We start from the raw sequence: 12,102 nt of genomic DNA on the forward strand, positions 1-12,102 counted from the left end.
TGACAGTTTCTTTTGCTGTGCAGAAGCTTCTTAGTTTGATGTAGTCCCATTCATTTATCTTTGCCTTTACTTCCTTTGCCTTTGGCATCAAATTCATAAAATGTTCTTTATGGCCAAGGTCCATGAGTTTAGTACCTATGTTTTCTTCTATGTAATTTATTGTTTCAGATCTTATATTTATTTCTTTGATCTATTTTGAATTAATTGTTGTGTAAGGCATTTTGAATTAATTGTTGTGTAAGGCATTTTGAATTAATTGTTGTGTAAGGAGATAAACTATAGTCAAGTTTTATTCTTTTGCATGTGGTTTTCCAATTCTCTCAGCACCATTTATTGAAGAGGCTTTCTTTTCTCCATTGCATGTTTTTTGCTCCTTTATCAAAGATGATTTGACCATATATATATGACTTTATTTCTGGGTCTCTATTCTGTTCCATTGGTCTGTGTGTCTATTTTTCTGCCAGTACCATGCTGTTTTGATTATCGTGGCTCTGTAGTATAGATTGAAGTCAGGTATTGTAATGCCTCCAGCTTTGTTTTCTTTCCTGAGAATTACTTTGGTTATTCAAGGGTTTTTGTGGTTCCATATAAACCTGATGATTTTATGTTCCATTTCTTTAAAAAAAACGACATTGGATTTTTGATGGGAATTGCATTAAATTTGTTTATTGTTTTGGATAGTATGGCTATTTCAACTACATTTATTCTTCCTATTCACAAACAAGGAATATTTTTCCATTTCATTATGTCTTTTTCAATTTACTTTAATAATGCTTTGTAATTTTCAGTATATAGGTATATTATATTATTTGTTATGTTTATTCCCAGGTATTTTTGTTGTTGTTGCTACTGTAAAAGGGATATATTTTTTAGGTTTTTTTCTGAGGTTTCATTGTTGGCATATAAGAAAGCAATAGACTTCTGTATATTAATTTTGTATCCTGTGACCTTACTCTAATGGTTTATTGTTTCTAATAGCTTTTCTATGGAGTCTTTGGGGTTTTCTATATACAGGATCATGTCAGCTACAAAAAGTGAAACCTTTACTCCTTCTTTACCAATATAAATGCCTTTTATTTCATTCTCTTGTCTGATTGCTCTGGCTAGAACTTCTAGCACTATGTTGAATAGGAGTGGAGAGAGTGGGCAACTTTATCTTGTTCTTGATTTTAGAGAAAAAAATTTCATTTTTTTACCACTTGATATTATGTTAGCTGACAGTTTATCATAAATGGCCTTTATTATGTTGAGGTATTTTTTTTGTATCCATTTTGTTGAGTGTTTTAAACATAAAATGATATTGTATTTTATCAAGTACCTTTTCTGCATCTATTGATAGGATCATATAATTTTTTATCTTTGTTTTGTTGATGGTGTGTTATGTTAATCATTTTACATATGTTGAACCATCCTTGTGTTTCTGGGATGAATCCCACTTGATCATGACAAATTACTTTTTTGATTTGATGTGTGTGTTGTATTTGATCTGCTAGTATTTTGTTTAAGATTTTTGCATCTGTATTCATTAGAGATATTGGTCTATAGTTTTCTTTTTTTGTGTTGTCCTTGCCAGGATGCGATATGGCCTCATAAAATGTGTTTGGAAGTATTGCTTCTTCTTCAATTTTTTGGAAGACTTTAAGAAGGATGGGAACCAATTATTTTTTGAATGTTTGGTAGAATTCACTAGTATATCCATTTGGCCAGGACTTTTATTTTGGGGGAGGTTTTTGATAGTTGTTTCTGTTTCCTCCCTGCTTATCAGTCAATGTAGGTTTTTTACTTCTTCATGATTCAGTCTAGGAAGATTGCATTGTTCTAGGAGTTTATCCATTTCTTCTAGATTGTTGAATTTGGTGGCATATAATTTCTCATAGTATTCTGCGATAATTCTTTATATATCTATGACATCTGTGGTAATTTCTCATCTTTCATTTTGGATTTTGTTTATATGAGTCTTTTCTCTTTTTTCCTTAGTGAGTCTTGCCAGGACTTTGTCAATTTATTGATCTTTTCAAAGAACCAGCTCTTTGTTGTACTAACTTTTTCTATAGTTTTTCTATTCTCTATTTCATTTATTTCAGCTCTAATTTTTATTATTTTCATTCTTCTGCTGGTTTTGGTTTGCCTTTGTTCTTTTTTTTCTAGTTTCTTAAGATGTGATGTTAGGTTTTTTACTTGGACTCTCTCTTGCTTTTTTATATAAACATATAAAGATATAAATTTCTCTATTATTACTGCTTTTGCTGCATCCCAGAGATTCTGTATGTTGTTTGTCATTTTCATTTGTCTGTATATATTTTTGGATTTCTCCTTTTATTTCTTTTTTGACCCATTCATTTTTTAGAAGTTTGTTGGTTAATTTGCACATTTTTGTGGGTGTGTTTACTTCTTTTTTGCAATTGAATTCTAGTTTCAAAGTCTTATGGTCAGAGAATATGCTTGGTATGATTTCAATCTTTCTGAATTTGTTGGTGTTGATTTTGTGGCCCAGCATATGATCTATTTGAGAATGTTTCATATACACTAAAGAAAAATGTATACTCTGACATTTTGGGATAAATGTCCTATAGATTTTTATTATGTCCATTTGTTCTAATATTTCATTTAAGGCCAATATTTCTTTATTGATTTTCTCTTTGGATGAACAACCTAAAGCCATCAATGGTCTATTGAGGTCTCCAAGTATTATTATATTTTTTTTGGTTTACACTTTTAGATCTGTTAGTAGTTGTCTTATATATTTTGGTGCTCCTTGGTTTGGTGCATCTATATTAAGGAGTGTTATGTCTTCTTGATACATTGACCTTTTATCATTATGAAATGTCCATCCTTGTCTTTGGTTACCCTTGTTGTCTCGTACTCAGCATTGTCAGATATGAGTATAGCTAACCCTGCTTTTCTTTGGATATTATTTGCATAGAGAATCATTTTCTAACCTTTCACTTTTAATCTATTTTTATCTTTGTAGCTTCAATGTGTCTCTTAAAGGCAGCATACTGTTGGGTTTGCTTCTTGATTCAATCTGCTACGTGCCTCTTTATTGGTGAGTTCAATCCATTTACATTTAGTGTAATTATTGACACTTGAAGATTACCTATTGCCTTTTTTAATATACTGCTTTCTGATAGCTTTGTGTCCTATTTGGCTCTTTTTTGTTTTTCTGTCATTTTGTTTTTGTTTGGTGGTGTTCCATATTTCTATTTTCTGTTTCTTTTTTAAGCTATGTGTTTCAGTAGTGGCACTTTCAGGGGTGGTTACCATTAAAAATTATCATAATTATTAAATTCCATTATCTCATGAATGCTTCTGTCCTCCATCCTTCTATGTTACTGCTGATCTTTATCCTCTCCCCTTTTATGTTATTGTTGTCATAGATTATCCTTGTTTTTATTGTGGTTTTGTTTAAAAAATTTTACTTGTAATTTTGTCTTATTTTGTTTTTTGTATTTGGTTGTATAACTCCCTTTAGTATTTCCTGTAGTGGGGGTTTTCTGGTGATAAATTTCTTCAGCTTCTCCATGTCTGTAAATGTTTTTATTTCCCCTTCATATTTGAAAGATAAGTTTGACGGATATAGTATTCTTGGTTGGTAGTTTCTCTCTTTCAGTACTTTAAATGTTGTGGTCCACTCTCTTCTGGCTTCTAGAGTTTCTGCTGAGAAATCTGATGATACACTAATGGGCCTTCTTTTATATGTTATATCCTTCTTCTCCCTAGCTGCCTTGAGGATTCTTTCTTTGTCATTGATTTGTGATAATTTCATTACGTTGTGCCTTGGAGTAGGTTTTTTTGGATTGAGGTAACTTGGAATTCTGTTTGCTTCTTGGATTTGAGGCTCTAACTCTTTCCACAGGCTTGGGAAGTTCTCATCAATTATTTGTTTCAATATGTTCTCTATTCCCTTTTCCCTTTCTTCCTCTTCTAATATATCCATTATTCTTATATTGCTCTTCCTGATGAAGTCAGACAATTCTTGTAGGGCTTTTTTATTTTTATTTTTTAATTTGTGAGTCTCTCTCTTCTGCTCTCTGTAGTATCCCTAGTTGCCTGTCTTTAGTGTCACTGATTCCATCCTCTATCTGGCTTGTTCTATTGACTAAGCTTGTTACCTCATTTTTCAGTTTATGTATTGAGTTTTTAATCTCTGGTTTTTTTATAATTTCAATTTCCTTGGTGAAGTATTCTTTTTGCTCATTAGGTTGTTTTTTGAGCTCACAAAATTGCCTTTCAATATTTTCTTGTATCTTATTATTTTTAGAGCTTCAATTTTAAATTCTCTGTTATTAAACTCTAAGGTTTTCATGTAATTGAGACTTTTTCCTGGGGATTTTTTATTTTTTATTTGAGCTATGTTTCTGTCTTGTATACCCATATTTGATATTTTTTCCTTGATGGCATTTGTGGGTGATATGGTTAATAACCCCAATAAGAGATAGTTATTCCTTTTTCTGGCAGGGGGCACTGCATTACAAGATTTGCCTCTGCAAAATTCTTGGGTGATCTGTTAAGGCCTAGTTGTTGCCTTTGTAATGATGAAGGCAGAGTCGTAGCATTGACAGGAGGGGTTTATTGATAGGGCTTTGCAACTTTATGATACAGGCACTGTCTGACCAGGAGTCCTCTAGGTCCCTCCCCCAGGTCTCCTTGTTTCCAGGTGCCCCTTCCTCTTACAGGAGAGAGCAGCCTGGAGATCTAGTGGAGATGAGTCTGCCACCACTGCTGTCTTCACAGCAAGGGGAGCAATGAGGAACCAGGAAGCTGGGGTGACAGAGTCCAGTCCCTCCTCCGATATCACTCTAAGCTTTCCAAGCACAGCCCTGGGCTGGGCCGGGGGTGCGTGCCACAATCCTGTGTCCCTGAGTTTTAGGAGCAGCTGCAGCAGAGATCACAGATCAGAGGCTTCCCATCCACACACACTGAACTCTCTCCAGCAAGCTTCAGAGCTGGTGGTGCACAGATCCCTGATCCCAGATCAAACATGTCTGGCGCCACAAGGCTAAATTGTGCCTGTTGGTAGGCAGATCAAGCGCGCCCCAGTGTCCTGTGGACCGATCTCCACAAGCAATTTGCCTGCAGTTCTTGGGAGCTTGCCACTAGCTTTGTGTGTACCCCATGCCTATAATATCTCAGCCCTTCAATCATAGGTGCAGCAGATGCTGGGAAGCAGCCCTGCTCCCCATTCTTAGTCATGGCCCCTTGCTCTGCTCCTTTCCCCCGAACTGTCCACTGGGCTCCTCTGGGTCTGAGACAAAGCCTGTGCAAACAGTGCCTCCCTTCTGTGAAGCAGGAGAGAGACTCAGTCCTCTGGCATTATTTTTTCTTCTGTGCTTTGGCCCACCTTCTTGTGTGATCATACCTTTGTCTATCTGGTGTATGTATATTTCAGTTTCATCTGGGGTTTTTTCTCCACATATAGTTGTAGAATTTGTTAAAATTTCAAGGTGAGAGATGAGGAGTATCTCTCAAGGTGCCATTTCTCTCATGCCATATCTTATTTATTTACTCATCTACTGATGAACAACTAAGTTGTCTTAATAGCTTGGCTATTGTAAGTAATACTGCAATGAACATAGAGATGCAGACATATTTTCCAATTAGTGGGGTTTTTTTCTTTACATAAATACCCAGAAGTAGAATTGCTGCGTTATATGGAAGCTTTTCTGTTTTTAATTTTTTGAGGAATCTTCATACTGTTTTCCACAGTGGTTACACCAATTTACATCCCCACCATTATTGGTGGGAACTCTTATACACTATTGTATAAGAGTTATCTTTACCCCACATCCTTACCAGCATTTGTTATTTGTTGATTTTTTTTGGTGATAGCCATTCTGACAGGTGTAAGGTAATCTCATTGTGGTTTTAATTTGCATTTCTCAGATGATTAGTGATGAGCACTTTTTTATATGTCTATTGGCCATTTGTATGTACTCTTGTAAAAAATGTTTATCCAGATCTTCTGCCTATTTTTAAAAGTTTGATTTATTTTTGGTGTAAAGTCATATGAGTTCCTTATGTATTTTGGATTTAACCCCTTATTAGATTTGTCATTTGTAAATATCTTCTTCCATGTAGCAGGTTGTCTGTTTTGTTTTGTTGATGGTTTCCTTCACTGTGCAAAAACTTTTTTATTTGATGTAGTCCTATTTGTTTATTGTTCCTTTGTTTCCCTTGCTCCATAAGAAATACCTAAAAAGATATTGCTGAGAGCAATGTCACAGAGTTTACTGTCTATGTTTTCTTCTAGGCATGTTATGGCTTCAGGTCAGAAGCTTTATTTTAAAAAATCAATAAGGGTCACAAGAATGTTTAATGTCACATCAATAAGGATTATTATGAAAAAAATAAGACAGACTTTATGAACTATACTTGCTCTAAGTAATGATAATGATGTGTCTAATTCAATGTTTTAAAACAATTCTAAACTAAATTTAGTAATTTAAAATGAATCAACTCTAACTTCAATATGCATATATTTCATTGTCACATTTATTTTTGAATTAAAAAATTTCAAACCAATAGAACTTGATTGTTAAGTTTTATTTATTTTATAAATTTAAGAAGGCTCAGGATATTACTTTGCTCTCTAATAAACTGATATATCATGTCAAATATACATGTGTATATGTGTGTTTATTGGGGTGAGGGTTGAGCTTCATCTTCAAACAATTCAGAATTTTATATTTCTATTTTTTCTCTTTGACTTCATATAACTCAGCCTGTTCACATTTCAAACAGCATTGAAGAAAATGTACTCAGAGAATTTCTAAATAAAAAGTAATTTTCTTTAAAAGAGACAAAATTAGATGATTATTTTCATTAAAATTATTTTTTGCTGTAGAAAATGGCCATTGGATGAATTTAGAAAACTAACAAATTAAGGAATAACATTTGTAGTACCATTTTACCATGTCAGTATTTATGAGAGTGAATCTTGACTTAGCAAATCTCCTACTATAAGATTCTCAGAGGCCTTTTCACTAATTTGCATCTAACAAATCAACTCAGAAAAATATTGCTATTTTGCTTAACCTGCAATTTTGTGGGCAAAATAATACACCTCCTTTAACCTGATGATCAGATGATACTGATTTTAGAAATATTTTATAAAAGACTACTGCCTTGACAAATAAATTTTTCAACTAAATGTATACAATACACTTTGAACAATTTTTAGAGTAGGAAAATATATAGAAGTATTTGTAAGCTTTGCTAAATAGAATTTAAGGCTTCAAGGAGTAAGGATGACATTTTATATATATATAAACCTGGTAAAACCTTCATTTGATTTTAATCCCAGGGCCTGCGATTTAGAGGAGACCACAGAGGTCATCTAGATATGAGGCCTGGTAATTCAATCTTGTGTTTACAGTTGAATGTCTCTTGTATTCTGTTATCTCTTAGCTAAACATAATTGTAGTGAATGCTAATAGCATGTGATCTCTTTGGGAAATTAGTCAACAGAATGATTAATCATTTGAGAGAAAGGTTAGGTGATAACTGAAATTAAAATGTTTTTTTTTGTTGTTCAATATTCAGAACACATTTTACATTTTGTTGTAAACTATATGTTTCTAGAAGCTGCTAGGGTAATTGTTTTTCCAGTGTTTAATTGAAGATGTTGGCAGCTGGAAATAAGGGGCAAGTAGTAGTTTCTTTAGAGGATAGAATTAAATGTGTGGAAACATGAGATTACATCATGTTTTTCAGTTTTCTTCAAAACTGCTATAAACAGTAGAGTTTTAGAATCTACTGATTATTATAAAAGTCTAATAATGTTAACCATTAAATAGCTTGAAGCCTATACTATTTATAAGAAGACTGCTATTTTTTATAAGTAAATTAGATAACAAAGAAGTGTCCGTGGGCATAGCAAAAAAAAGAAAACCAGGGGTTTATCTGAATAATTAAATAAAGGAAGAGTTTTATTGAATTATTCAGATAATTGCTTCAATTCTGCCACTTAGCCTTGCCTGTGAAGACCTGACAAAATGCCCTTCCTCCTGCCTTTGGTCTCCAGAGCTACCTAAAAGGATGCTGACAAACATTAATTCTGAATTACAAAATAGTCTCAGTGAGTGACAGCAATTTCAAGATTAATGTGTTGGCCTCCTGAGAACAGTTTGCAGGAATGAAGAAGGTACTCTTAAAACTTGTTCTGTAAGTCTGATATAATGTTGGTCATAGTCTTATAACAGAATTTTCCAATCAAAGAGACTGCTGAAGACATGGCTCTTCTAGCCACCAACCACTTCCTACTGAAATTAGGAATAAATGTGTCTATTCCTGGAGGTACAGTTTATACCCTGTGGTTCACTCCGCTCGGATCTTATACTGAGTCTGTGCAGTGTTCCTTTAAGATTTACACTCAGGTGTAGGGGAGAGGATAAAAGCAATGAAGGTGAGGTATTTAAAACAGATTCGAACTTTTACTGTGTGAAAGGCATTGTTGAGAGAATGAAAACACAAGTCACAGGCTGGCAGAACATTTGAAAGTTACCTATCTGTGACAGTGTGCACCCAGAATATAAAGGACTACCCAAATTAAACAAAATAGAAAATAAATAGCCCAGTTCAAAAACTGGGCAAAAATTTTGAACAGATGCTTCACCAAAGATAATACACGTGGCAACCAAGAACATGAAAAGATGCTCAATATCATTAGCCTAGAGGGAAATGAAACTTAAAACATAGTAAAATACCACTATGCACCCTTTAGAATGACAAATTATAAAACACCTGACAATGTACTGGCAAAAACGTAAAGCATTGTAAATCTTACACACACTAGAGGGCTTGCAGAGAGCAGCAGCCCCTCTGGATGCGGGCAGTGTTTGACATGCAGGTGTCCCTTAGCCACATGACTTGGCCATCTCAGTCCTATGTGCTTACCTAAAAAAATTTTTTTTAAGTTTTATGTTCATGAAAAGCCTATGCCTGAATATTTTTATAGCAGCTCTGTTCATAATCCCTTAAAATGGAAATATCCATATGCCTTTTAGCAAATGAGTCAATAAAGAAATTATACTTCACTCATATAATGGAATACTACTCAGCAACATAAAGAAATGAGTAACTGACATACACAGAAACGTGGATGACTTTCAAAAGTTTTGTATGGAGTTATAAAAGCCAGTTTCGTGAGGTAACAACATACTGAATGTGTTTAGTTATAAGGCATTCTAGAAAAAGGAAAAAACCCACAGGAGTAGGGCAAGATCAGTGAGGGAGTGGGGGGTTTGATGGTCCTGAATCCTGATTGCGGTGGTAACTACATAAATATGTGTTAAAATAATACGTTATTGTTGGTCAAATAAGTTTATAAATGTGATATATAGGTTTGCTTGCTTATAGCTTGCATTGGGTATGGGAGACAGGCTGTGAGCAGGCAGAGTGCTTATACCCTAAGGCTTAGTTTTAAGTTTTAAGACTAAGCCTTTCCTACCCTAAGTGACTTTGTATCAGAGAATTCCTTGTTTGTATATTGGATTAAAGGTTTTGATTTCTACACTATAAAATGGGGCAGACCGGGAGCTTGCTGTCTTTCTGTTCCTGAGATTAGCATTAAAGAGGAGAGCAGAGAAAGGCCACATGGAGAAGAGGAGAAGCAGCCAAGATGACAGAGCACTGAAGGAAAAGCCAGTTTGTGCAGAGTTTGTGCAGGGAGAAGGAGATGGGAAACAGAGGTAAATAAGGCTGGTGAGGTAGACACCTTTGGTTCTAGGAAACCTGGATAAGTCAGTGGCTTTGGGAGCCCTGAATGAAAAGGAAAGTGTTTTCTCACTGTGTGTATTTCTTGCCCGCGGGGTGCAAGCTAGGATTAAAGATAATGGCCCACCAGTTCTTGGCTCCGTCGTTTCATTACTGTCTGTCTGAATCAATTGTGAACCTGCATGGGCCAGGTGGCTATGACGGTGGCTACCGGCTTTACAGTTATGGACAAAAAAATGTTAATTTTAATACATGTTAAATTTAAAATAAAAATTTAAATATTAGCTTTGAAAAATACTCAGATTGCCCTGGCCGGTTGGCTCAGCAGTAGAGCGTTGGCCTGGCGTGCGGGGCACCCGGGTTCGATTCCCGGCCAGGGCACATAGGAGAAGCGCCCACTTGCTTCTCCACCCCTCCCCCCTCCTTCCTCTCTGTCTCTCTCTTCCCCTCCCGCAGCCAAGGCTCCATTGGAGCAAAGATGGCCCAGGCGCTGGGGCCTCTGCCCCAGGCGCTAGAGTGGCTCTGGTCGCGGCAGAGAGACCCCCCGGAGGGGCAGAGCATCGCCCCCTGGTGGGCAGAGCGTGGCCCCTGGTGGGCATGCCGGGTGGATCCTGGTCGGGCGCATGCGGGAGTCTGTCTGACTGTCTCTCCCCGTTTCCAGCTTCAGAAAAATACAAAAAAAAAAAAAAAAAGAAAAATACTCAGATTATTATATAATAATCTGCCCTTTAAATTTTACCTGTTCTCTATTTTGCTGCAAATTATTCATTGATGTTTGCTAATCAGTAACAACTATTCATTCTACAGAGAGTTTTGGAAGAATATTGATGTTTTCTATAATTAATCAGGCTTCTTGTTCTTTAATATAAGTATTTGATATAATGTCTCTTTTATCTTACTGTCTCACATCAGGACTCTGCCAGACCCTGGTTTGAAGAAAATCAGGACACAGGTACTGAGACGTTACCAGTTCTGGAAACAAAAATGAGTGGAAATCCTGGTGTCCACCATGCTGCAGTGAATAGGTGCATTTTTAGAATGTGGGGCTTCTTTTTCCTAAATTCTGTGATAACTCCAGAGTAGAAATGAGAAAGGCCTGCCAATCAGGACCTCCTGTCACTGAGAGGTGCTGAGTAGTAATCCTGGTCCTCGAATAAAGTTTTGACTCCCTCTGTGGTGACCTCAACGTTATCAGGAGGGTAAGACTTCCCTCAAGTCTGTTCTCTGTCTCACACCCACACCGTAGTAAGTGCAGGCTTGGACATCATTTGTTTGGCTTTTCTGTGTATTGTCCAAAGCTACACTGCATAAATTCTGCTGCTCCTGTGCCATACACTTTGTCTCCCTTTTCTTCCCAGTTAAAGTTCCACCTTCCCTGATAACTCTCAAAAAGGACAGGCATGAATCCGAAACCAGGCATCAGATTACGACAGAAACCCCATTTATGGAATTCTAGTCCCTCTAGCTCAGTCCCCAGATCTCAGGTGTGGAGTTGGGGTAAAAAGACATAATTAGACACAACAAAGGGCCACAGCTTATTCCTTGGGGACCAGCATAAAACTCGAGGGGAGACTTACCTTGTTAGTGCACAGCAACTGTCTTTAGGTTCTACCATTAATGAGAGGAGAGGTGAATAGCTCTTTTTTTGGAAATGCAATGGTATTCTGGACTGATTTCCCCAAGAGAATTGGTGCTCACTGCATAATGAGCTCTTAATATTTTTCACTTTTTATATTTTTAACTTGTCTAGCTTTAAGGAATTGAAATGATCAAAAAGAGTTTTGTAGCATTCTCCAGAGAAAAGGTGAGCTATTGGTCAATAGACCACTTATAAATTAGGCATCATGATTTCTGCCTAAGGGATTCTGAGATAAAATGGAAAGAAAGAAATGAGCAAGTCTAAATAAAGCTAAATTAAGAGATCCAGGTAAGACATGAATGACTCCACTTCTCTGAGTAGAGAGGCTCCATGTGTGCTAAAGCAGGTATGCCTGAATACTAATCGTCTTAACTAGCATCTCTCCTTGACTTGAGCCCTCAAAGTGCAGCCCTAGGTCCATATATCATGCTACATGATTCTCTCTAGGTTATCCACAAGCTAGTCTTTTATACATTGTATACTTTACAATGTATTACTTATGATACTTAATTTTAAAATGACAAAATAATGCCTTCTTTCAAAACCAATTTTCTGGTTAAATTTACAGGGAACCTAACTTGATGAGTGACAGTTTAGATCAGGGGTCTCAAACTTGCGGCCTGCGGGCCGCATGCGGCCCGCCGAACAATTTTGTGCGGCCCGCAGACTAATCCACGAAGTTCAAAATATTTTGGATAAAATTAAGTAAGCCTAGGGGCCTACTTGTATTTTTCATTTCTCTAGCATCC

Source organism: Saccopteryx leptura, chromosome 3, assembly GCF_036850995.1.
Source record: "Saccopteryx leptura isolate mSacLep1 chromosome 3, mSacLep1_pri_phased_curated, whole genome shotgun sequence".
NCBI lineage: Eukaryota > Metazoa > Chordata > Mammalia > Chiroptera > Emballonuridae > Saccopteryx > Saccopteryx leptura.